General features: G+C 46.5%; 1 protein-coding gene across 1 annotated transcript in view; it reads right to left on the bottom strand.

Moving 5' to 3' along the window:
- LOC146811996 (inactive serine/threonine-protein kinase TEX14-like) overlaps positions 1–25730 on the bottom strand; it is a 696679-nt gene extending 670949 nt beyond the window's left edge. The window contains exon 1 of the mRNA XM_085615117.1: positions 25593–25730. The gene's annotated coding sequence lies outside the window, so the exon portion shown is untranslated. The remainder of the gene's footprint in view (positions 1–25592) is intronic.
- Between the last annotated feature and the right edge of the window lie 867 nt (positions 25731–26597).

Here is a 26597-nt window from a genome sequence, read left to right as displayed (position 1 = left end):
GTCAAGCCTGGTGCATCCGGACCAATGTGGCTTCATGCCGGACCGGGGTACTCGCCACTGCCTACGTCGACTTCACGTGGCCCTGGCTCACCGCCACCGCATATCCCCATATCTCACGCTCCTACTGGCCGACTTCGAGAAGGCTTTCGACTCGGTTGGGTGGCCCTATCTATTTGAGGTCCTGACCCACATGGGTTTCGGCCCCAAGTTTGTCGGAATGGTGCGGGTCCTCTATGCGCGTCCTCGAGCCAGAGTGCTGGTCAATGGGGCATTGTCGCGGCCGTTTCGGATCGGCCGGGGAACACGGCAGGGGTGCCCACTGTCGCCCCTCCTCTTTGCCCTTGCTATGGAACCCCTTGCTGCCCTGGTCCGCGCGGACCCTCTTCTTCGGGGCTGGGAGTGGCCAGGTCTTGCGCCAGACAGAATAGCCCTTTACGCGGACGACGTTTTGTTGTACCTTAGCGATCCGGCGCGATCTGGTCCCCGGGCACTCCATCTCCTGGGCCTTTTTGGCCGTGCGTCAGGCCTCTATTTAAACCCGCACAAGTCGGTCCTTGTGCCTCTGCACCCCTCCCGGGAATGCTTTGACTGGCAGGACAGGATTCCCCTCCGCCGGCTGTCTTTCAAATACCTGGGTATTTGGGTCTCCCTTCTCCCAGAGCTGAGCTGGGCCCTTAACGTGGCCCCCCTGGTCAAGAAAGCCAAGGTAGACCTGGCGCGATGGCAATCGCTCCCGCTCAACCCGCTGGGGAGGGTGGCACTCTACAAAATGACGATTCTCCCCCGGTTCCTTTATGTGTTACAAAACACTCCTGTGTCCTTTCCGAGGCCTTGGTTCCGCGAGATGGACGGGTTGGGGACTCGATTTCTCTGGGGTGGTGGGAGACCGCGGCTGGCCCTGTCGACGTGTCGCCTGCCCACCTTTGATGGAGGGCTCGGTATGACCAATCTCTACCTCTACTATTTGGCCACTCGCCTTCTCGTCATTCATGATTGGTTCGGAGGGGGATGGTCCGACCCGGCCTACAGGGTGGAATTAGCTGACTTGGGTTTCTCCTGCATTTTGGATCGCCTGTATGGCACTCCCGTCCCCGCTTCCTGCCCCGACATCACTAGAGCGCTCTTCTTGGCCTGGCGAGCGGCGCTTCGCCATACCCGGTGGACCGGGCGGCTGACGCGCGCCACTCCCCTTTGGCATGGGACGTGGTTACGGGACGTTGCTGCCCTGGAAGGTTTTAGATCATGGGACCTGCTCGGCATCTCCCAGCTGGGGGACGTCTGGCGGGGGGGACGCATGTGCTCATATGGTGAACTGCAGGCGCGCTTCTCCCTTCACCCATCTCAATTTTATAAGTATCTCCAACTGCGCCACGCCATATGCATCTATACTCCTCTGGATGTTCGGTTGCCAGACCATAGTCCCCCGGAGGCTCAGGTCTTGCTGGGTAACCTAGGGGGGGTATTTCCCGTATACACCGTTCTCTTGTTAACAACACCCCCGCGGTTCAGGAAGGCCTGAGGGGAAGGTGGGAGGAGTGGGTGGGACCCCTGGATGAGGTGGACTGGCGGGATGCCCTTATGGCCCCCCGGCTGGTGACGGCCTCCGCCAAACTGCGGCTGATTCAAGTATACTATCTCCACATTGCCTACCTCACACCGGCGCGTCTACGCCGTGCGGGCTTCTCTGCTGACGCATCTTGCCCCCGCTGTGGTTTTGATCCGGCCGATTTCATCCATATGGTGTGGTCCTGTCCGGACCTAGGGGATTACTGGAGGGGCATAGAAGCTGATCTCACAGAGGTGCTGGGCTGGGAGGTGCCACACAATCCTAGACACACCCTTCTGGGCATCACTGACGGTTTACAGGGCACCCGTGCAGAGAAGCTGTTCCTTATGACAGCGTTAATGGTGGCAAAAAGAGATATTGCGGCGGCATGGAAACACCCACAGCCGCCTACCTTGGCCAAATGGAGTGCTGGTGTGGACTGGTGTGCGGCCCAGGAACGGACTCTCTATCAGGCGAGGGGCTGTCCCAAGAAATACCGTAGGGTATGGGGGAAATGGTTGGGCAATGTATTCTGATTGGGTGTTTTGGGGGGGTGGGGGCGGGGCTTCGGATGGGGGCGGGGGGGGGCGTGATCTCACTCTGTGCGATTGTACAGTGGTGGCTTGTCAGGCTCAATGTTTTTTTTGCAGTGTTTTTAAAATCCAATAAAACTTGTTTATCAAAAAAGATAAGCAAGGCAAAGAGTGGGGTTCAAAGGAAATGCTGCTGCTTGGGTGACTTGAGCCACCTGCCCCACACATGTTACTGAAGTGATCAAACCACTGCTCGTCCGGGATTACGCAATCCATATTAGTGCCCTTCATACCCGAGAAGAATGGGTGATTAATTGTAGCCCAAAACTTTCCACTGTCCCGAAGGACATCAATGGATAGGAGATTATCCCAGGCCTCCGCTTTTATCACCTTTTTCCGTTTGGCAATGGCCTCCTTATAGGCCCCTCTCGCTACAGCAATTGCCGCCTTATATCTAGGGCTGCTTTTTAACACCGGATGCAAAGCCCTATGGGCCCTGGAGCAACTTCCATCAAACTATCTTAAGGGATTGCTGCATCCACCAATATTGGTGGAAGTCAGGTCCCTAGAGATCTGTGAGCAGATTACTTCAAAAGCACAGACTACCTCCGCCGCAGGCGAATTCTCATTAAGGCAAGTGGCCCAGGCCCCGTCAGTTTTTGCACATAGAGCCTCTAAAAAGGTTGCGGGGACCACCTTCGCCCACTTGATCCTGCGGCCCTGATCTTTCGTGATCAGGGGTGGGTAAATATGGCGAACGCAGCGCACGTCACCCAAGCTCTCGGCCATTTCCAACTCCAAATACACCGGACTGTGATCACTAAAGGCAGACGGGACAGATTGTAGGCTCTTGCCCAGGATAGGGCACCGGAAGACAAGAAGATGTAATCAATCACTGACCCCGCAGTGGTGCCTTTATATGTAGTAACCCTGCCCCCTACCTCTATAAAATTGGGTTCAAAGATATTAATGGTAGCAAGGAAATCCTCTAGGGCCTCCCCATACTTAGTGTGCTCAAAATGAGAGGCCGCAGCACCTGATGGCCCCTCGTGGGCTTCATGGCCCCACGCATAACACTCAGCATCAAAGGGATGAACATTAAAATCGCCCATAAGGACGTTCTCGAAACCAGTGTTTTGTTTTTGGCTATACTCTAAAATAAAACTTTGCAAAGCGACCACATGTTGATTAAAGACAATACAGTCCCTAGCATTATAAAAGTTAATCAGTAAAATTTTCAAAGAGTGGGAGACGGACCATTCAACACAAAGAAAATTGTTTGAGCCAGAGAACAAACGAGTAAATGTGCCCTTCAGATGTAATGCAAAAAGAAATATTAAACCCCCTCTCGCTCGTCCCGCCCCACCCATGACTGCTGGAAGCGCAAAGCTAGAATAACCATCCAAGCAGAAGTTACTAGACGGGTCCCATGATTCCTGCATAGCAATAATGTCATGATTCCCTAAATAATCGAGCCAGATTGGGTCCGCCCTCTTCGCTCTAATCCCGGCAACATTCCAGCTAATTAATTTACAATATACCCCTGCAACAGGGTTTACGTGACAAGCTGCAGGAGACTGGTCCGACACTGTCAGTCAATCATTTGCCTCCAAATTTGATAGTGGGGTAAAACGGTTATTCAGGATCAGATTGGGGGGTTGGGGCAAAGGGACACTAGAGGGTAGCTGCCAATCACCAGGCCCTAGGGTCTCCCCAGAGATTTGACACCCCGCTATGGGTGGCTGACGAAGAGTAAAAAATGGCCTTGGGGGTAGGGGGAGAGAGTTTTTTACTACAAGACCTACACCAAAATGACTGTGTATGCCGCCTGACAATTTAGCTGGTGGTGGGTAGGAAAACCCAAGGGGAACTGGTCTAATTCCCCTTAGCGCTACCTCTGACCCATCCCAAAACAGTCTATCTGCAATGTCAGGACTATTAAAATTGACCATAACACAATCACCCACAAGCCTCTTTGGCCGCCGCCCAACCCACCCTTCTCGCCATAATGATATTGGAGGAGATGTCCAGTCCCCCACAGCTGGAGGCTGTGCACCAGGATCTGGTCACCCTTAACAAATCATGAGTAGATTCAATCTCTCCCACACGGAGCGGAGGGACCCCTACAAATACAGCCACCAACGGGGCCGCTTCCGGGGGAAGGTCAAGGGTAACCGAACAGCCCCTTACCTGCTTCACACTTCGGCCCGGGGGCTGGACTGCATCAGGGCTAACCGCCCGCGGCGTGTTACCAGGGGAATGCCTGCCTAAAGGCGGTTGCACGACAGAGGGAGAAGGTCCCACACTCTGTAACCTGCCTGGGGAACTACAGTTCACTCGAGCACTTGGAATGGCCACTGGCCCAAAGGAAACTCCCATGCCCCCGTCAACCCTTTGTGAGCTAAGCCTCTCTTGACTAACCCCCAATTGTTGTGAACTAAAATCTTTAATGGAGGCAACAATCTTGGAACATTTACTAAGCAAGTCGGCAACACAAGCGTTCAGAGTCTCTACAATGTCTTTAGCAATGCCCACAAGTAGCGGTTCTAGTCGTGATGCAATTAGGTCTCCCAGTAAGTCCGCCGAAGAATTTCGAATAGAGCCGTCAGTAATCTGCGGAGCTTTTGGGGATTTGGGCCGTTTAACGCTCTTCTTCTTACCCCCCTTACAGGACCTACATTGCCATGAGCATAATGCCCCAATTGAACAGTACCCAACTGAGTAGAGTTGGCAGGGGCACACATAATGGGTGGATTGGAAATAACCACCACAGGCTCCTAGGGTATACTAGGCGCTGCCACGCGGTCAGTTGGTTCACAGGGTAAAGAGGGAGTTACCGGACCAAGTTCCTGCTCTGCATTGGCAATTTCTTTTGATAAAGCCCCCACTGCGGTAGACAAATAGGAGATAATGCTGTCTGATTTTCTGGCAACCTTCGCTTTCTTCCCCTGCACCTCCATGTTAGCTGTTTGTTTGCGCTTACCCATTTCGAAGTTTTGGGGGGGTGGCCCGGCCCGACCTCTTTTGGCCTCTGACGGCCGTAGACGGCCCGCCCTTTGCCCGGGCTTCGCCCGGCGCCGCCCGCGCGCGTTCCGTGAGCGAAAGCGTTCTGCAGGCAATATCCGGTGTCAGGGGGGCGTGGCCGGGTAGCGCTGGTGCCTCTCGCGCTTCTTCCCGCCTCCTCCCTGCCTTTGGTGCGGGAGGCGCGAGGTGAATTTAAATTGTCCGGTGTCAGGGGGGCGTGGCCGGGTAGCGCTGGTGCCTCTCGCGCTTCTTCCCGCCTCCTCCCTGCCTTTGTTGCTCCAATTGCTGCGTCTCCCGCGAAGCGGGAGGTGCGAGGTGAATTTAAATTGTCCGGTGTCTGGGGGGGCGTGGCCGGGTAGCGCTGGTGCCTCTCGCGCTTCTTCCCGCCTCCTCCCTGCGTTTGGTGCTCCAGGCGCTGCGTCTCCCGCGAAGCGGGATGCGCGAGGTGAATTTTAATTGTCCGGTGTCAGGAGGGCGTGGCCGGGTAGCGCTGGTGCCTCTCGCGCTTCTTCCCGCCTCCTCCCTGCCTTTGGTGCTCCAGGCGCTGCGTCTCCCGCGAAGCGGGAGGCGCGAGGTGAATTTAAATTGTCCGGTGTCAGGGGGGCGTGGCCGGGTAGCGCTGGTGCCTCTCGCGCTTCTTCCCGCCTCTGGTGCTCCAGGCGCTGCGTCTCCCGCAAAGCGGGAGGCGCGAGGGGAATTTAAATTGTCCGGTGTCAGGGGGGCGTGGCCGGGTAGCGCTGGTGCCTCTCGCGCTTCTTCCTGCCTCCTCCCTGCCTTTGGTGCTCCAGGCGCTGCGTCTCCCCTAGTCTGGTATATCCATCTCAAACGAAACAGTAGTCCTTACCAAGGAATTTTTCAGTTTATGGTTCTCATTCCTAGTGTTTCAGTGAGGTAAAAGCCTGAAGAGGAATAGAGATTTTTTTTTAAACCCAATTATGAGGATATATTTTAGTGACTATGACACTTGATGGTTGCCTATAGGTTGGTATTTATTGTGTATTGCATTGGTGGAATGAACCCGTTATGCACTAGTTATCCTTACAGGTATAACGGCTATCCTGGGAATCACTTATGGGAAGGTCCTTTTATTCCACCTCGAGAATAGATGCAAGTAGTTAGGTTAATCACTAGGTGGAGGGCCTTTGATCTATTTGTGTATAACACTTTGCTTATGGTGACACTATCTGGGTGCTGTGGTCAAAGATGATTTTTGCTTTTGAGTTTTTCGTTGGCATCACAGTGGTATGTTTGGTTTGAGGTGGATATACAAGGCTAGGAGCCTAGTTTTAAGTTAGGGTTGAACGGAGTATGTGTGATATGAGTATATTGGATTTCAGTGTTATGATGGCAGGGTAAGAGACTATGTAATGGTTGAATAATGTTATGATTTGCATTAATTATGATGCTATGTATACAATATGAACTTTACATTGAACATTGTGTACAATTAATGATGAAAGATGAATATACAATATATGTGATATATGAACAAAAATATTTGTGCGTCTACGAATTGTAGGGGAGGCAGGTGTTATCTGTTTTTTCATGTATATACCCTCGTCCAGCTCTCCTTAATCAGGGGACGCCATGGTATTCTTATAACCAATTTCTAGCTAGCTCACAGGGCCCCATCTGAGCCCCTAACTTTACCAGGGTACCTGATAGTATCGTCAACCTCAGAACATGACCACTCTAATTCCCCAAGGAAATTGCGGAAACAGATTTGTCCTTTTGTTGTTACTAAGGCATGCCCCAGGGAGACACAAGAAAGATACGAATTGTCCTTCCAATTGAAATCATTGTATTCTTGTGTAAAAAGTGTGAGCTGCAATTATTAGTAGGATGAAACATTGCATTGCGATCAGCATTACAATAATGGTGGAGAGCATAGTGGGAGTACAACCTGCCAGACCTCTTAGGACAACCCAAACCCCCATACCTGTGTATGATATATCTGGAAGCCGAACTGGTGTAGAGCAGGATATTGACTTCTGCAGGATGAAGGCTAGAGTCAGCAGGGCTACATCTCAGTCACAGTGCACAGCGTTCCAGGTTAATCCCATCAGAAGTATTCCTCTACTGAAATGTGGCATAGAGGCAGATTATATAATAAGAGCACTGTTCCAATTGCACTGTGTCAAAGGTGCAGAGCTGATGAGATGGTATTGAGAGTCAGAGATGTCTCCAACTGGACGACCAAATGCAATGGCATCGTATTTCATGTTCCTTGCCTTCTACTGTGTGTACCGGCAAGCCTGATATTATGCCTACTAGAAATTGTACTTCATGCATAATCATTTTGAACTATTTTATTGTGTACGTGCAAAGCATGTAAAACGTCAATATTAGAAAAAGATGTCAAGCTAAACGTGTAGTTTAAAATGGAGACTCAAGCACGGGCCCTCTTGAACCTTACAACATGCGGAGACTGGGCACAGTGGATATCCATCCAAGCCATCAGCAGCAACCTTGTAAAATTAAGTTTGTATTTTATGAAGGGGGTGGGGGGTAATGGGGTTGAGTGGCTCTCAAGCAGTGATCACCACAACCTCCTCGCTCTTTGACACCCTGTTATGGATGGCGAGAGTAAAAGCCTCAAGAAGCTGCTGCCTCTACAGACTCCACTCCCTCCAACCCCCTCCTCTCACAAGGTTAGATTCTTTTGAAAGTTGACAGGTGTGCAGTCTCATAGCTCAAGTACCCTGTGCTCCCCTCAGATTCAATGCTGACCCCGATCAGCAACGTGTGGGGTGAGTCTCTGAGGGTGGGATGGGACAGACCAATGGAGCAGCTGGGGGCAGGAAAAGCAGGAAATGGGAGATCCACACTCAGGATGTGAGGGGAAGCAGAGAGCACTAGGGATGCAGACAGGGCAACAACACATTGCAGAATCTGCAAAAAGGAACCCGTGAAGCAAGGCTTAAATTTTGTTTATTTAAAATACTCCATGACTGACATTGGTCTCCAGTCAAATTGCATAAAGCTGGCCTACTTTCACATATTAATTGTTGGAGATGCTCCAATTCTGGCTGTGACACAACTCACATTATTTGTGAATGCCCAAATATACAACCTTTTTGGAACTATGTTGGTAAAATTTTGCACTCCATAATGCCCTTACATTTACCACTCACACCAGTCAATATTCTTTTACATGATCTACATCATTCCCCAAGCTCCCTAAACCACAAAACCGACTTTTCCACACTGCATTGGCTACAGATAAAATATGTATTCTACGTCATTGGAAATCATCCTCTCCACCCTCACAGGAAGAATGGTTAGTAGCCATGATACAAACGGCTTCACATGAACGAACAATCTATAAGCTTCAGAATCAAACTGACATATTTCTCTAAACCTGATCACCTTTCTTACCAACGAAAGTTGCTGATACTACTAATTCTCCTGTTCCTCTCACTGCATCCAACCGATGAGACTAACTCATTGTTCTACATCTTTGTTTGTTATGTCTTTCCTATTATTAATTGCCTTTTTTTTTTCTCTCCCAGCTCTCCGTACCCTGGCTCCAACTCTCCACACTATCCTTCATATTTTATTCTGCTCTCCTTTTTTCTTAATTACACTATTTTTCTATTCTCTCCCAAATCTACATTATCTTAAACTTTTTGCAAGGTGAGTTTTTTTACTATGATAACACCTTTCTCTATCATTATTATGATGATCTCATATACAGTCACTGACTCATATTTATATTTGATTAATTAATAATATATGCTATTTCAATTTCTTATTTATGCCATTTACATATCTATTATTACCTTTCTTGCATTCTCCTCCCCTCACTTTTATCTTCTGCTTCTCTGCTTTTTCACTATTTCTCTATTTAATTATTTAACTATTTATTCACAACATGTCTATTTATATGCTCCATATTTATATGCTTTTATTCGTCAACAAATGTTATGTATTTATCGTTACTTTTTATTTTTATAGAATTTCTCATTTATTTATTCACAATTTATTACTGCCTCCTTATCATTATTCTCTTAATACATTTTCATTGTAAAATTCAATAAAAAAATTTAACACAAAAAAAACAACAACACATTGCAGTTATGAGTGGGAAAAGCAGACAATGGAGAACAACAGGGATCAAGTGGGTAGCAAAGCAGCGGGGGAGAGATAGAAAACCGGGAGAGAATTGGAAAACGCATATATTCTGAGTGCTAAAACAGAAAGAAAATGGCAGTTTTCTAAATGTTAGCAGTGGAAGAATAAAGGTAATTTGACATGTGCTCCATGAGAGGATCAAACATGACATGAGGATGTCAAGGCATTAAATGAGAAGCAAGCAAATGAGAGTGACAGCGAAAGCAAGAAACAATAAGCAATTGGAGGAGTCAAAGCTTCCTATATAGAGACAATAGGTCTTTTGCAACCAGACTGTCTGGTAGGCTTCGACTTAAAAATAGACTCACTAAACAAAGCTCAACTAGAGTTAAGGCTTCCAAGTTTGCTTCAGATCTCACTAATGAACAGTTTATCAAGTAATCGTGATACAAACTTTTTGAAGCTAGGATGGGGGCCATTTCTCACTGAAAACCTATTAAAATCTTATCTACAGCAATGCATCAGACAAAAATTAGTACTTGAATAAGATCCCAGAAAATCAAATGGACATTTCTTTTTTTAATATATGAGTGTAGTGAGCCACCCAGTCACTGCAGAGGCTCAACCCTGCACCGAATGTCATGCACCACACCCTCTGGAAGAGCGCGACTAGAGACTACAAATAAAGGGGCCCAAGACTACATGTGGTCTTTCACCCGTACTATATACAGTGTACGTATCTCCTCATTGACAGTGGTAATGGCTCCTATCCACAGCATTCATAGGGCGGCCCCACTGTGTCACATTTGGCAACAAGGACTCACCCAGGAGGCCTGGAAGCTGTGCTGCGGCCATGAGTCTGACCACTGTTCTCCATCCAACTGCTGTTGCCGCTCTGATGCCTGCCATACAGCCCGACTGTGACGTGGGAGGGGAGCGAGTTTCGCTGCTTGGCCTGCGAGGCACCGCTGTGCCCTGTGACTGCGGAGGCGGACTGTCACGCTGGTGCAAGGAGGTGCGATCAGCTCTGCTTGCACAGAGGCCAAACTTCCATCTCCCGCTAACGGAGTACATGCGCCTCCCCCACGGCTCCTGACAGCAGTAGAGCAAGGCCTTGGGCCGATGGCAGGCGGCAACATAAAAAGGAAAAAACAGAAAGACAAATAGATATAATTAAGAGAAAAAATATTAAGAGGAGACTAACCTTAATGAAAGCAGTGAACAGAGATGATTGGGGGGAAAAAGCTGGGACAGAGGGAGGATATTAAAATTGACTGGTTGTAAAGCACAGCACCTGAGCTCCGGGTTGGTGATCTAGTCAACCCTGCCAGGATCATGGCAGATGACGCCAGTGCAGTGCAGCGCAGGCGCAAAGGCCACCTCCATGACCTGTCCCTCAGCAACGCACACTGGTAGTAGTTCTCCAACCGTTCAGCGAGCTTACTGAATCGCCCATAGCTGCGCCCAGGTGAAAAACATGGGCGGGGTAACTGACTAACTACTTCATAGACACCTGGAGAATGATGGGGATGTTAAGTGCTCCCTGCTACTCCCCTATGCGGGAGGAAATCTATAAACTATTAGAGCATCTCCCCAACACTGGAGCAGTGGATGACTATAATGCAGCGGTGAGTGCCCTCAACACTCATTTTGACCTGCAGATGAATCCAAATTTTGAGCACTTCAAGATCCGCATGCCTACCAGTAAGTGCAAGAGTGAATCCATTGACAATTTTTATCGCAGACTTCGTGAACTAGTCAGCACAAGCATGGTGGATGATTAGCCCAAGGATATCAGGGTGCAAATCATCAAAGGGTGCCGGAACAAGACATTAATGGGCCTGATACTCAGACAGCTCAACATCAGCATGGATGACTCCTTATTATGGCGAGGTTGCATGATCTGTCAGCTGCAAGGGACACAGAAATAGACATGGCGATAGCACAAATGCCCAACAAGTCACACAGTGTGAAAGTGGAGCATGCAGATGCCATCTTCACAAGGATGTAAACCACTCGACCCAGGGCTGCAACATCCACACAGGTGACTAAACAATGCAGGAATTGTGGCAGCAAAGAACATCTCCTGGAGAACTGCTCGGCTCAGGGGAGAATATGCTCGAGCTGAGATAAGCCCAACCACTTTGCTAATGTGTGCAGAGGAGCCCGGGGAGGCGGACCGGACAAAAGCCATCAGGCAGCTTTCGATGGATGACCCGAAGCTTTAAAGAGCTGTCAAGTGCCACCCATGGGTCAGACATTGAGGAGTCCCCATAGGAGGAACAGGACAAATTGTTACTCATTTAATTTGCAGAAAATCTTAAAAGGCACAGGAGGCCACAACGCTTGTGCATGGTTACATTTGCTGGAACAGTTGTTAAGGCTCTAATGACACTGGAGCCTCTGTGAATGTGATGGGCATCCAACAATATCAATGCCTCCGTCAGAGTCCAGCTCTGTCCCCATCACACACCAAGATATGCATGTACGGTGGGGATACACCAGTGCCACTAAAAGGATTAATGACAGTGTGCATTCAGTCGAACGACCAAGAGATCACTGCGGCAATCCACGTCATAGACAAAAAAACAGACACACTACCAGGGAGTCACACAGCGGAAGATCTGGGTCAGGTATTATTGACAAGAAATGTACAGGACTTCCAAGTCGACGAACTGTTGAACCAATTCCCTGGCCTGCTCCAAGGACTAGGCTGCATGCAAGCACTGCCAATCAACGTACACATTGTCAAGCCATTGGCACTACGTCATTGTCGTGTGCCGATCTACCTGGGGCCACTGGTGACACAGGAGCTGGAGAAGCTGGAGAAGTTAGGAGCGATCAAGAAGGTGTTTGGTCCAGCTCCTTGGGTTTCACCCATGTAGATCGCTGAGAAACCCAAGCAACACGGCAAGATATGCCTATGCATCGACATGCGCCTCCCAAACAAGCCCAGAAGGAGGGAGAGGCACATCAATCCCACTATGGACGATATAATTGCTGGGCCAGATGGTTCTCAAAACTGGACTTCAATGCCGGTTACCACCAACGTCAGCTGGCCGAGGGAAGCAGGTATATAATAAAACTTTCCATGCACCTGGGCCTACAGCGGTACAAGAGGCTAAGTTTCAGGATATCGTCCGCTGCGGAGGTATTTCAGAATGCGTTTAGGGAGGTGCTATTAGGTCTGCATGGTGTAAGTGATGACATTTTGATCAACTTGGCAACAGCAGAAGAACATCACCAACATTTAAGGCCGCTCTAAAGCGCCTGTGTGAACTCAAGATCACTCATTCTTCCAAAGAACAATGAATTCTTTGGCTATGTCTTTACTCAGGAGGGAGTGCAAGTGGACCAAAGAAAATCACATATCAGACAAGCCCCAGCACTTTGTAAAGCCCCGGAGGTGGGCAGTTTCTTAGGGATGGGCACTTTGTGTCCGGTTCGTCCGCGGCCTGGCGAGCCTCATCAGGGCGCTGCTGAAAGCAGATGCTCACTGGGAGTGGGGCCCTGGCGAAGAGGAGGCTTTCCAGAAGATAAAGTCGGTACTTCTAAGGAACACAACTATGGTGTACTTTGATATAAGAAAATAACAGAGTTGGTGGTAGATGCGAGTCCGCTAGGACTTGGGGCGGTGCTCAAACAAGAAGTGGAGTCAATAAGATGGGCACATCTGACATTCGCAAGCAAATCATTGATGTCGACGAAAGCAAGATACACACTGGTTGAAAGGGAGGCACTCATCATAAAATGAGCCTGTGGACCCTTTCTTTTGTACTTGTGTGGAAGATCATTCAGGGTGAACACTAATTAGCAGCCACTGTTCAGGAGAACAGCGCCCCATCCACCACCCTGGATTTGCGGATAGGAAATACAGCTACAAAATTACCAATTTGAGGTGGTGGACAGGCCAGGGGCCAAAAACCTTGCTGACTTTTTATGGCAGCATCCGCCTTAGGTCAAAGGTGCGATAGAGAAGGTTGGCCAAAATGAAGAATACATCTGCCTGGTGAGCCAAGGAGCTTGCCCAAAGGGAGTGAGTCTGTGGACGATAAGTGAGGCGACCACTGGTGACGCAGTGCTTGTAGAAGTGCTGGAGACTCTACGACAAGGGAGCTGACAATCTTTTCGGCAGACTGCCAATTACTAGAGTGGTACAGACAAAGAGCATCTCATGCAGTTCTGTAGGGTCTAGTATGAGCTCAGTGCCACACAAGAGGGTCTTGTCTTGTGTGGCCACAGATCTGTCATTCCTGAGAGCAAGGCACGGTAGGTGGCTGTGCTTGCCCACAGTGGGCATCAGGGGATGGCAAAATCAAACTCTTGTCTGTTAGGGAAGGAGGGGCTCCCTGGACTGGAAGCGTTAGTGAATGAGCTGGTAAGGTAGTACGCTACGTCTGGTTACCAGTAGTCAGGAAGTGCCAGCACCGATTATAACCGAGGGGCCTTGTAATAATCCATGGATGAAAGTCAGCATGGATTTTGGTAGTTTTCCGGATGGAAGGACCACCACAGTCCTCATGGTCAGCCATTCAAAATACCCCATTCTCGAGCTCACTGACTCGCCAGCTTTCATGAATGTGGCACCAGCGTTGGAAAAGGCACTAGCCCTATTCGTCTCCCAGAAGAAATCAAAACAGACAACTGGCCACCTTTTGAAGGCCTTGAGTTCCAAAATCTGCTCAGTCACTTAGGCATACGCCACCGTCGCATCACACCACAATTGCATCAGGCAAATGGGGAGTCAAGAGGTTCATGTGGACACTAAACAAGTCAATGCACATTGCCAGACATGAAGCGGAGAGCCCAGAAGTCAGCCTTCATTTCCTTCAGGAACACCGAGATACCCCGCGTTGCACCACCATTGACCCCCATGGACAATCATGCTGAAGGGCCAGAAGCGTGACACGATTCATGTACACACAGAAGGGAAACTACTGGAATATGATCCAGAAGGTACCCAGCACAGGAGGGCACAAAACATTCTGAGAGCCAGGATCCATAAGAGAGCGGCCCAGCGCCACCTGGAACTGGGTGATCGGGTACTACTCAAGGATCGGAGTCCTAGCTGGAAGTTTACTACGCCATTTGAACTAGGCGTATAGACAGTGATGAAGGCTGAAGGCATGATGGTGACTGTGCGGAAGGGTAAGGAGACTGTAAGTCGGAACATTTCATGGTTCAAGAGGGTGGAGGTCCCTGGTAAGGAGAGACTGGAAGATTAAGAAATCCAAGAGACTGGAAACCCCATGGTGACAGACGGATCCCAAGGTCAACAACACCGTGGTGAACAATCTAGGGGCCAGGTAACTGGGGAAGAATGTCGGATTGAGCCGTCAAGAGAGGAGCCAGGGAAGTGGTTTGAAAAGACCCCCCATAATCAGCAGAATGACCTACGGCCCCATCCCAAGCAAAATCAGAGGCTTAAGGACTTTGTACAGAATGTTCAGGTAGAAGATTTGTAGTAGGGTGACCAGAATTCATGGATTTCATCATACAGTCCCTGTTTCAAGAGAACTGTCTCAGTGTCAAGACACTTTTCTTAATTTTAGGTAAATGTCCCAGTTTTTAGGACAAAGGTCAGGCCATTCTGTAAAGATATACGCGCCATTCACAGGCACCTCTCAAGACTTAAATGTTTTCAGAAAGTTATGAGTCTCTGTCAGGCAGCACAGCAGGGGAACGACTGGCTACTCCCAGCAGAGACAGAGTGGGGGGAGGGCAGGTGTAGCTCGAGGGGTCTTGCCACAGAGATATTATATATATATATATATCCATATCCCAAAGAAAAGAAATGAAAGAGGCTATCTGGATTTAACGCCTCCAGCACAATGCATCGTAAGGAAGAGAAACCTATGCTGCCTGTTCGAAATTGCAAATAAACGCTGATGTTCTTCAGATTGGGACCTCGACATTTCTTTTCTTTGGGATTTGTTTGGCAGAAAGCTTCACATCCTGTCTTCACGAGGCCGCCCTGCAGGGAAGGGGGCTCCCAACTGTGGAGGATTTTCCTGTGTGATATATATGTATGTATATATGCGTTTGTACAAACCCATTCATTTACAAGACTATGTGTGTATATGTATGTATGTGCACATATTTACACGGCTATGCAAAAAGCGGGACAGGCCACATATAGAAGTAAGACTAAAAGCTGTAGTCCTACTTTTATCTCTTGGCTTGTCCTGGTTTTTGCTTCTCAAAATCTGGTCACCCTGGTTTGGAGCAAAGTGGGAAAGTGATGTAGTGAGCCAGCTGGCCCCTGCAGGGGCTCAACCCTGCCCTGGATGTCATGAACCATACCCTCTGGCTAGGCGCAGCCAGAGACTATAAATACAAGCATTGGCATAGCCAATAGGTCGCGCCTTTGGGACCCTATAAGTGGTTAGTCATGCAGCACATTATCCTGGGTGCTGTGCCACCATTAATTGAAGCATTGCCAGTCTTATCTGCACCACTTTTACATCTTGTGCAATAGCTCATTGGTAATTTTTTTTAATCAGACTTTGCAGCCGGCCACTAGGGCAAAATGGGTAAACTAACGTAATAAAAATATGACACAGCTGTTTATAAAACGACTCTGGTGTGTAATATCATTTTAACACAGACAAATTTTGATCCATGCATAACTTGTGAAAAAAGGGAATGAAACAGATTTCCCAACATTTATGCTGCTTGTTTAATAAGGAACGGAACAAACACTGGAGAGATTATGAGGTACAAATGAAAAAGGTAAGCAGCAAAATCTGTGTACTGCCTAGTGGTCTAGTGTCACATGTTTGACACTTTCAGCCAGTCATGGCATTTTAACCATCAGCAGTTTGAAGGCCAGGATTGGCATGCCTAAACTGTGAACTGCAAGTCCCAGAATGCAATCTGCAATTCAGCCAGAACTGCACGATGGAATCACATACGAGTGACTTTGTAGGAACTATGCAGCCACACTGTGTATATGTGCAAAAGGACAAGCATCACAATCAGGGGTGTTTATACAGCACAAACCAAATCAGTGGTACACACCTGGCCTTGAGTGAGCAAGAGGATTGTGTCTGGGGAGTGTCTGAAACATTACTGAGAAATCATAATGGTAGAAGCACGAAATATATGACTAAATTGAATTAAAACAGTCTTTGCAGCTAAAACATTCCGATCAGAGCAGCATCTGTTACAGGTACCACAAGTCCTGGTTTATGAGAATAACCTGTTGACAAACAAATCGCTTCTAACCGGTTTCAGGCTTGTTTGCTATGCAGCAATAGTCAGTGTGCACATAGTCATGCTGACACAGGTGCAGCATAATTGAACACCAATAGAACGCATGTTGCCAACCTGGGAAAAATAATGGTATAAGTAGGCTCATCCGAACGTATTGTACATTAACCCGCTGAGCTATTCCAAAGGTCTCCAACGAATAGGTCCAAGAACGGAAATGTACATCATAAAATGTCTGCATTTGCACAAAGAAGAGAGAGGACAGTCGGATCATTTGTCTCCGACTCTTTAGGCACCCACCACCTTTATGCCCACCATCTAACCTGTCCTTCTACCCCACCAGTAAAAACAAAAAAAACCTATTTCCAAATCAAAATATTTTATTTACATTGTGGTCACATCACTATAATCCTATTGATAAGAGACTGTGATCCTTGCTCCCGAAAAGTAACTAGTACACTGTTCCTTGTAGAGGATGAAAGTAGAAGAATTTTTTTCCGGGTGCTACTCTATCTGTGGGGGACAGTGTGTCCTCATCATAATGCCCTCACACACCCCAAAGGATGTCATGCTTCATCATTTGGGTTTTGCTCCTCATCGGGCCGGCGCTGCAGTGCTCCACGGGTCCCCCGAAGGGTCTCTTTATTGGAGATCTTTTGATGAGAAGCCTTTTGGGTGCGTGGGTGTAAGTGGCAGTGAAGTCTAAAGTGGTGTGTTAAAAAATGACTTGAGGGAGAGTGGGTACTATTTACTAGGTTGATCCCTCTGTCATTGTTAAAACAACGTGTGTAATGGGATATTATGTCCCTCTGTAGCTGGGTATATGTCCCTAATGGCCATATATAACGGTCAACATGTTTCGCGCTGTATATGGCCTCAGAAGGAGATCCAAAGCACTTCTTCAAGATCAAAGGATGGTCAAATTTTGTATCAGTGGCGGCCTGAACTAACCAGTGCCACCAAGTTTGTAGAAGGGAGTAGCGTTTCTGAAAAGAAAGAAAGTGTCGGACAAAAGTATAGTATGGTTAATATCTTTTCATGATAGTATGCCGGGGTCTTCCATTGGAGGGCCTGGTGCGCATTACCCTTAGCGTGAGTATTATCGCTATAGGTTGGCATAAGTGCATGTATAATAACAGTGATGTGAATAATTAAAATGATTTTTCTCAGCATAGTGACAGACATACATAAATAGGTATAAGATCAATGATTAGATTTTGCCAGTTTACTTCTATATCCATACGTTTACTCTGTTGTTCATACAGTACCCCTAGGTAAAGTATCCAGGTTGATGTGACTCTATAAAAAAGCTCATTCATAAGGTAGGTTTATGAACCATAGCTGTCTAGGTAGATAATACTGAAAAGTATGCCCCACCATTGATGGCAAACCTCTATACCACAGTTGTCTTGTTTTTACAAAATACATCACGTTTCTCACCCCTTAATATTAAAGTCAGGACCTCATGAGATCAGTGAAGGCACTCGGGAACTATGAAATGAGAGAAGGCAAAAAAAATAGTGTTAAAAGGTTTTGTTGTATCCCGCTGTTGTTGTCAATAAAGTTTTTTGTTGAGAAACAAAACCGCATTGTTTTGAAGACTAATAAAAACTTAATAGCGGTTATACAGAGTCAAGGGACGATCCCCGCATGCTGGAGGGATTTGCCCTGTACAGTTAGGGGGAGTTGATAGTGCACAGAGTTGTCACGTTTCGTTATGATTTATTGGTTTTGGAGGCCTGTGGGGAACGGCACAGTGCTCTGCGTAGACGTATGCGGCTTCATAGTGCCCCACTTATCAGGTCAAAAAGGTTTTAAGTGGGTCAGTGAACTATGCATAAAACCAGACCTTACTCGCATTTTAGCAGGTTTGACACAAACAAGACAGTACATGTATTGATGATGCTTCATTTTTAATAAACAATTGTTTAAAGGCTAGGTGCTAATAAAGCCAGAGAGATGTTGCCTCACATACTGAAAGGGTTTTCCCTTTCTATTTTACTCACGGCTCTCCCGTAGTAGCAGGGCCGATCCACCTGCGTGCCTCTCCCTGTCTCCGCCAGTAATGGGAAGGTTGGCCCCTATCCCTTATATAGCGAACGTGTGTGGTCAATCAGTGAGTTAATTACATGGTAATGGGAGAGTGTGTTACGTGATGCGTGGGCGCCATCTTGTAATGGGGTATTTGAATAGACATAGTTCTCGATACTTATTGTTATCAAGCTATTGTTAACAGCGAGTGTCCTATAATGAATTCTTTATTTTTCTAAGTGTGATGGTTGTGGTGTAGGTAGTAAAAACGTACTAGTAGATCTAAGCAGATAGGTTATAGGGCACGGGCGCCATCTTTGAGTGGTGTAGTTGGTAGATCGATTGTTTGACCATGGGCGCCATCTTTGAGTGGTATTGTGATATGTTATTTTTCACTATATGTGAATAGTCAAGCCCCATTTCTAATATTCAACATACATGGTTTTGTCCTCAAACGGAGTGTCTGAGGTAGCCTGTATTCTGAAAAAACGACGTATGTGTGTTTTGTGTTTCTCTAGAGGAGCAGTATTCAATCTCTGGGGCGCGACCCCCAGGTGGGCCGTGGAGTCCTTGGAAGGGGGGAGCGCATTTCCAGGTCTAACTTCTGCCTGGAATGCAAAAATCGTATTCCTTTTGGACAAAGACAAAAGCTCAGACCCTTCATTCCGATCATTAAAATGCTTTAGCTGTAGCTAATTCACTCATGTGCTGTAGAACGAAGAGGCCTGGTAAAACAATCCTTCAAGTAAGTCTTCATGCCAGGGTGCCTGCTTGCCTGAATGACATGCAAATGGGCGCTAGGAGTTATTCTGCAAATGTAAAGGGTGCTTGGGAGTGGTTCTGGCTTTTTTTATTGCTTGATTCACTCCAAGCATTGTGTTGAAAAAGATGTGGTTTTTATTTGCATGGTGGTGCAAAGAGTTAACAACTAGGCTGTGAAGTGCATGCTTTTAACCATAACAGCATTTACACAGCGCTTATTACCCCTGGGGAGGTGTTGATGGGGCAGGTATGCACAAAAAAAACCCATTACTTATGGTCTTACTCAAATCTACATTTTGGAAGCTCCATTTTATTTTAAAACTATTTGCACAGTTTGTAGCAGTCTATATTATGTGTGTAATGCAAGTATAAAATAACGACTTACACATTCACTGTGCTTTCTGTCACACGCTGTGACCTCATAGCTCTAAAAATACACAAGTCACTATTCTCCACTGCGCCAACCAAATTTAATTCTGGGTCTATCTGGTTACACACAGACCTCTGCAGTGCTTTAAATAATAGAGGTTTCATAATGTACTAAAGTGCATTTCACATTTAGTAAAAAATGTTTTCATTTAAGCTACAGATTAGCTACCTGATGGTGAAAGACCTAAAAAACTAACAAAATATTTTAAGGCAAATTTATAAGAGGCTTGCGCTGCCGGAGTGTCACTTTTTTAAAGCTTTGGCGGCACAGGCATCTCAATCATATCTATGAGGCGACGCAAAGTCACCCTGCGTGGCTTTGCATGGCCTCATAGATATGGAGTAAGACAAAGCAGCGCAAGTTGCTGCGTTGCCTTACACTATATCGAGTAGCCGTTCCATAGGCATTGCAGTGGGTGTTCTCACAAAACACCCATGGATTTTGACGCTGCCTCAGATTTGTAAAACCATGTAAACCTGGAGCAGTGCCAAAACCTTATGGCTCCCCACAGCAGGCGTAACGAGGAAAAATGTTTTCATTTCTCCTTGTTTTTCCCTGTTTCTATGTGTGTTCCTCTTTCTATGTGTGCTGCAGAATGTGTGTTCCTCTTTCTATGTGTGCTGCATTAGCACACATAGAAAGAGGAAAACCCCTCTCAGGATTCTTTTTTTGCAGGAAGGTGCCCCTTCCTACAAAAAAACATACCTGCCTATGTCGGCACTAGGCAGCAATTTGTGTTCCAATGCAGGGGGAAAGGACAGGAATCCACCATATTTCATAAACCAAAGGAGGAGACGATTACATGTGTGACAACCTACACACCACAATCAAATCAAGTAAAGAAAATCCTACTAAAACACTGGAACATCCTGCACGTATGAGGGATGTAACTGGAGCGCCCAAGATTTGCCTTCAGACGTACACATAATATTAAAGACATGGTCGAGCACACAAGGCCACAGGGTAAACAACTGGACAATCATAGGACACGGTGGGACCTTCCAAAAGTCAAAGGGCATTACCCATGTGCAACCTGCAATATTTGCCCCCTAACAACACATACCACAACTCTACAACTAAACAACCAGGAGTGGACACAGAAGAAACATACGAACTGTAATACTAAAAACTGTGTGTACACGGTAAGATGTCCTTGCAACCTCCTCTATATAGGAATGACAACCAGAGCCATGAGGACGAGAGTGAACGAACACAGCAGTAATATACAGTGCAAGAAAAACACCACTAAAATGAGCAGACACTACATCGAAACAGAACATACACCAGATCAAATGACCTGGACTGTCATAGAGTCCAATCCTTCATGGTCTAATAGGACACTATTTCAAAAAGAACAAAGATGGGTCTACCGCCTACAGACAAATACCCGTGGTCTAAACGACGAAATACCGTGGATTGAGGAAGTATAGCCTAATGACCACCTCACCATCAACCTCTTCTCATCCCAATTTTGAAAACAAAGTTACCATAATGATGTGTAAACTATAGAGACACACAAGACACATATGTCGTTTTTTCAGAATACAGGCCACCTCAGACACTCCGTTTGAGGACAAAACCATGTATGTTGAATATTAGAAATGGGGCTTGACTATTGACATATAGTAAAACATAACATGTACCGATACCACTCAAAGATGGCGCCTGTGCCCTATAAACCTATCTGCTTAGATCTACAAGTACGTTTTTACTACCTGCACCACCAACCATCACACTTAGAAAAATAAAGAATTGATTATAGGACACTTGCTGGTAACAATAGCTTGATAACAAAAAGTATCAAGATCTATGTCTACTCAAACACCCCATTACAAGATGTTCCCCACTCATCACATAACACACTCTCCCATTAACATGTATTTAACTCACTGATTGACAACACATCTCCACTATATAAAGGATAGGGGCCAAACTTCCCATTACTGACAGAGACAGGGTAAGGCACGCAGGTGGTTCGGCCCTGCTACTACAGGAGAACCGTGAGTAAAATAGAAAGGGAAAACCCTTTCAGAATGTGAGACAACATCTCTCTGGCTTTATTAGCACCTAGCCTTTAAACAATTGTTTCTTAAAAACGAAGCCTCATTAATACATGTACTGTCTTTTTTGTGTCAAACCTGCTAACATGCGAGTAAGGTCTGGTATTATGCATAGTTCACTGACCCACTTAGAACCTTTTTGACCTGATAAGTGGGGCACTATGAAGCCGCATACGTCTACGCAGAGCGCTGTGCTGTTCCCCACAGGCCTCCAAAACCATTAAATCATAACGAAACGTGACAACTCCGTGCACTATCAACTCCCCCTAACTGTACAGGGCAAATTCCTCCAGCATGCGGGGATCGTCCCTGGACTCTGTATAACAGCTATTATGTTTTTCTTAGTCTTCAAAACAATGCGGTTTTGTTTCTCAACAACAAACTTTATTGACAACAACAGCGGGATACAACAAAACCTTTTAACACTGTTTTCTTTGCCTGCTCTCATTTCACAGTTCCAGAGTGCCTTCACTGATCTCATGAGGTCCTGACTTTAATATGAAGGGGTGAGAAACATGATGTATTTTGTAAAAAACAAGACAACAGTGTCTAGAGGTTTGCCATCAATGGTGGGGCCTACTTTGCGGTATTATCTACCTAGACAGCTATGGTTCATATACTTACCTTAGGAATTGGCTTTTTTATAGAGTCACATCAACCTGGGTACTTTACCTAGTGGTACTGTATGAACTAAAGAGCAAACGTATGGATATAGAACTACACTGGCAAAATCTAATCATTGATCTTGTACCTATTTATGTATGTCTGTCACTATGCTGAGAAAAATCATTTTAATTATTTACATCACTGTTATTATACATGCACTTATGCCAGCCTATAGCGATAATACTCACGCTAAGGGTAATGCGCACCAGGCCCTCCAATGGATGACCCGGACAACCTATCATGACAAAATATTAACCATACCATACTTTTGTTCTACACTTTCTCTCTTTTCAGAAACGCTACTCCCTTCTACAAACTTGGTGGCACTGGTTAGTTCAGACCGCCACTGATACTAAAATTGACCATCCTTTTGTCCTGAAGAGGTGCTTTGGATCTCCTTCTGAGGCCACACACAGCGCGAAACATGTTGACCGTATATATGTCCATTAGGGACATATACCCAGCTACAGAGGGACATAATATACCCTAGAGCAGCACTACATACTTTGTTTTAACAATGACAGAGGGATCACCCTAATAAATAGTACCCACTCTCCCTCCAGTCATTTTTTAACACACCAGCAGCACTACATACTTTGTTTTAACAATGACAGAGGGATCACCCTAATAAATAGTACCCACTCTCCCTCCACTCATTTTTTAACACACCACTTTAGACTTCACTGCCACTTACACCGACGCACCCATACGGCTTCTCATCAAAAGATCTCCAATAAAGAGACCCTTCGGGGGACCCGTAGTGCACTGCAGCGCCGGCCCGACGAGGAGCAAAGCCCAAATGATGAAGCATGACATCCTTTGGGGTGTGTGAGGGCATTATGATGAGGACACACTGTCCCCCACAGATAGAGTAGCACCCGAAAAAAGATTCTTCTACTTTCATCCTCTACAAGGAACAGTGACTCCCTTTGTGTACTAGTCACATTACTATAGACATCTACGGCATAGGAAACCACAAACTGAATTTGTTTAAGTCAACATGTACATTTATGTATTGATATCAGTAATTAATCACTTTACAATTTAGTTCCATAACGGAAAGACAGCGGCGGGCAGATCTTCCGGTGGCCTGCACGCCGCTTTTGACATAAAGGATCTAACATATGCGAGATTTGCATCCATTAACAGGTTTTTCAGTAATCATTCCCTCCTGGTCAAGCTAGAGTAAAACTAATATCAATGAACCATAACCCCTTCTGATGAAATAAACCCGATTTTGCAAATGACCGGGGCAAGAACAGCAGTGAGCGCACTGGGGGTGACTAATACCATAAGTGGCAATGCAGTGGTAACCCGAGCACTTGTGTGGTGCAAATAGTTGAAAAGCTGCAAGGACGCTTTTTCAAAGTAATTACGGTAACATTTTACCACGAAAAAAGCTGGAACGCAAAGCACAAGAACACTGCGGGCTTTGAGTGTGATAAACGAAATGCATTCTCCAACACTGCTGAGGATGGCAAGGCTAGAATTGTTAAAGACCAGCAAGCATTTTTTTTTTTTTTTTTTTTAAATAAAAGCTGAAAGAAAGCGCAGTGTCCCTGAAGCGGACGCCGCATTCATCTCAAAAGTATTCAAACACAAAAAAAGCACTGCCATTGTGCCACTTTTAAAGTTAGAGCGCCATAGCGCTCGATATGAAAAGAGGTTGCCATTGTCCTGTGTGGGCACACTGCACATGCAAGAAGCAGCAGCCATTGTCCCCATTAGTTAGTTAATAAACAAAAGTGCTCACCGACTTAAAACAGAGACCCCGTAACAAGCCAATTAAAAGGGTCAGTCGCCATGGTTTGGGTATAAATGAAGCAAACACAAGGGGAAGATGGACGGAGCGCTGAAATATTTCAGGCACTCACCCCCAGTCACAGATCTGGGTTGAATCCATCATCATTCTTTAGCTCACTTCGCCACCTCAGTTCAGACGCAGCTATATGCAAATCAATCTTGACCCTGTGTCTCATGGTAACACTGCAGCCTGAACTGCCAAGCCAGGTCTTCCCTGAACGGGATACAAGCATCCTGGGACCGGTTTCTGGGTAACAACCTTCATCAGCCAGGCTAGCTTAAATCCAGTGGCAAAGTGAGCAAGGGATCCACGTATGGGCATACACTGCCAACTTTGGGCAAACACAAGGAGATGATGGACGGAACGCTGAAACTTTTCAGACACTCACCCCCAGTCACAAATCTGGGTTCAATTCATCATCATTCTTTAGCTCACTTCGCTACCTCAGTTCAGACCCAGCTATTATAAGCAAATCAGTCTTGACCCTGTGTCTCATGGGAACAGTCCAGCCCGAACTGCCAAGCCAGGTCTTTCCTGAACCAGAAACAAGCATCCTGGTACTGGTTTCTGGGTAACACCCTTTATCTGCCAGGCTAGCTTGAATTCAGTGGCAAAGTGAGGAAGGGACCCACGTCTGGGCATACCCTGCCAACTTAGGGCATTCAAAGCGTGGGTCCCTTACGCACTTTGCCACTGGATTCAAGCTAGCCTGGCTGATGAAGGGTGTTACCCAGAAACCTGTCCCTGGATGCTTGTTTCCGGTTCAGGGGAGGCCTGGCTTGGCAGTTAGGGCTGGACTGGTTCCATGAGGGGCAGGGTCAAGACTGACTTGCATATAGCTGGGTCTGAACTGAGGTGGCGAAGTGAGCTAAAGAACGATGATGGTTTCAACCCAAATCTGTGAGGGGGGGGAGGTGGGGGGGGGGGGGGCGAGTGTCTGAAAAGTTTCAGCGCTCCATCCATAATCTCCTTCTGTTTACAGGGAACAAATGAAGACAAGGCAATACTAAGGAGGGACTAACAAGCCGATTTAGGAATCAGAAGCCAACATTTAGGATGGGCAATGACACAAGCAAATGACAAATATGGGCGGAGCTCCCAGTGCATTCTCAATTACAGCATGCCTCCTAGAGCGAGCGCGCTGCCACTAGGAGCGACCCATAAAAATGGTCAAAGAAAGCACGTGGTCTTTCACCCGTACATTGTACACGTCTCATCACTGGCAGTGGTAAGGGCTCAATCCTAACCACAGCATTCATAGTGCAGCCTTGCGCCATCGCAATGAGCAAACTAATAGTCGGAAGACTCTAGCAATATCTGGCTCCTACTCGTTATGTAGTGAGGCTGTTGTACTCTCTGAAACTAACATCACGTATCCAATCTCAAACTCAGCGATTTTAAGCTGATCCATGACAGGCCGTCCCCAAACTCCTTTCAAAGACCCACTTACCTCCTTAGGTCTCCACAGAGAACTAGGACTCTCTGTTGAGCTTTTTATGGCTCACGTGATCTTCTTTAAAACACCAGTTTAGTTCCTTCCGTCTACATTAAATTAGACAAGACTTCAAGTAACGCGTGTGTGCGTCTAACACACCACTACTAGCACCATTGTATCACTTGCGCATGCGCCCGCGTTAACGTAACGCGAGCGTGCGCGTGCCGGTTGAGCCGGAAAAGGGTAAAGCCGAAAACACAACTCGTACATACATGATGTGGTTGCCCTGTCGCTCTCATGCCCCTTACCAGTTCTGTTCTAGACTGGCCCTTATAGCAAAAGTTGGCGTCGACCCACCAACAGATCTAGAGTGTAAATTATGCAACGAAGGTTGCGTAACATTATGAGACATGATACGCATCTTTTAAAACATCATTAAAAAGGATATTTTCTTCAGGGTGTGTGACAATGTAATACGTGTAGGGGACTTCAATCCTGAGTACATCAGGGCGTGGTCAGTGATTGTGGAGTTGGAGGCAGAGACGTACATAAAACAAAAATCAAAATACTCTTTAATTGTTTTGTTTCTTTTTACCTACAGGTAGCTATATAAAGTAACACATCCATACTTGGTTAATGCAATCACCTCAAATGTTTCTAGGAGTAACCCGAGGCTCAATGATTTGAATCCTAGCTGGTATACTGGAGAATAATTCCATGCCTTTATACTACCACGAAGTGCCTGTGACAAAAAGGACTGCAAATTTGTAAGTTATTAGTTTAAAAAATGTATTACACAGAGTATACGATAGGCTGCACACACAACAAAATAAGCTGCCGCAAAATATGCACAAAGATTCAGTGTTTTAAGTGCCTAAAGTGTTCCTAGTAAAGACTTTTCAAATAGGTTTCCGCTAAAATGTCACATCCTGGAACTGGTAACCATCAGAATCAATGTTCCTCGCAAAACGAATACATCTTTGTCACCATAAATCCTCTAATGGTTCTATCAATAAAACC

This window comes from Triturus cristatus, chromosome 7, assembly GCF_964204655.1.
Source record: "Triturus cristatus chromosome 7, aTriCri1.1, whole genome shotgun sequence".
NCBI classification, from domain to species: Eukaryota; Metazoa; Chordata; class Amphibia; order Caudata; family Salamandridae; genus Triturus; species Triturus cristatus.
This window is presented reverse-complemented; position numbering and strand designations above follow the sequence as displayed.